The following is a 990-nucleotide window of genomic DNA, read 5'->3' as shown; positions in this document are numbered from 1 at the left end:
GAGTTAAGATTTTATCATCGATCTCTGACAAGAAGAAGAAGAGTCACGAGTTATTTGAGCAACAACACATTGGGCCTTCATCACAAATTGGGCCTATTAACCCAGTTCACAACAACATTAGAAACTATAGCAGACTTTGGCCCAAATACACAGTTGTACCTGATACACAGTATAGAGATAAAAAGCTTGTTACAAGTTAAGCAATAGAATAGTTACAAGTGTACAAAGTTTATTGGTTTTGTTTTGATTCTCTAGGTATCTTGTATATATGCATTGAGTAGATGATTTGAGAAATACACGAAAAATTTTCACAATTCCTTTCTCTTCAAGTCATTCTATCGTGGTATCAGAGAAGGGCTGAGATCCTTAGCTCTTCTTCCTTCTTTCTTCTCTTCTTTCTCCTCTTCCTTTCATCCTTCTCCATCATGTCGGATACCAGTGTAACCACCACCATCACTACCACTACCACGATCAAAACACACTCACCACCATCATGAAATTGAAACTCCATTTTACACTTTTGAATTTTTCTTGAATTTCAATCATTTTAATTTAAACTTCATATCAATTGCTTCTTCAAAATCAAAATTCAATTTCATTAAACATTCAAAAATGATAAATGGAGCTTTAATGATATGATTTAAAAAAAAGTTTTAATAGAGCTTTAATGGTGTTAAAGATCTTTAATGGGTAGTTAAATGATATGATTTACCTACAAAATAGAGCTTTAAGAATATTTTTTTTAAATGAGAAAAACTTCAATGAAGCTTTAATGGTGTTGAAGAAGAAATGGTGGGGGGAGGAGAAAGGGGGTACAAGGTAATTTTAAAAAGAAAATAAATATTTATTTAAAAAAAAGAATATAAATTATATATCAAGTATTTACACGTGGCGGTTTTTTATTGGTCAACAAAGTCAAATTTGAGCCTTTCACGCGCCTATGGCGCGTTTATAGACGCAGGGGTCAAAATGGTGTATTTGCAACGAAAT

The sequence above is a fragment of the Capsicum annuum genome, chromosome 3 (assembly GCF_002878395.1).
Source record: "Capsicum annuum cultivar UCD-10X-F1 chromosome 3, UCD10Xv1.1, whole genome shotgun sequence".
NCBI lineage: Eukaryota > Viridiplantae > Streptophyta > Magnoliopsida > Solanales > Solanaceae > Capsicum > Capsicum annuum.
The sequence above is the reverse complement of the archived record's forward strand: the minus strand, read 5'-3'. Positions refer to the sequence as shown.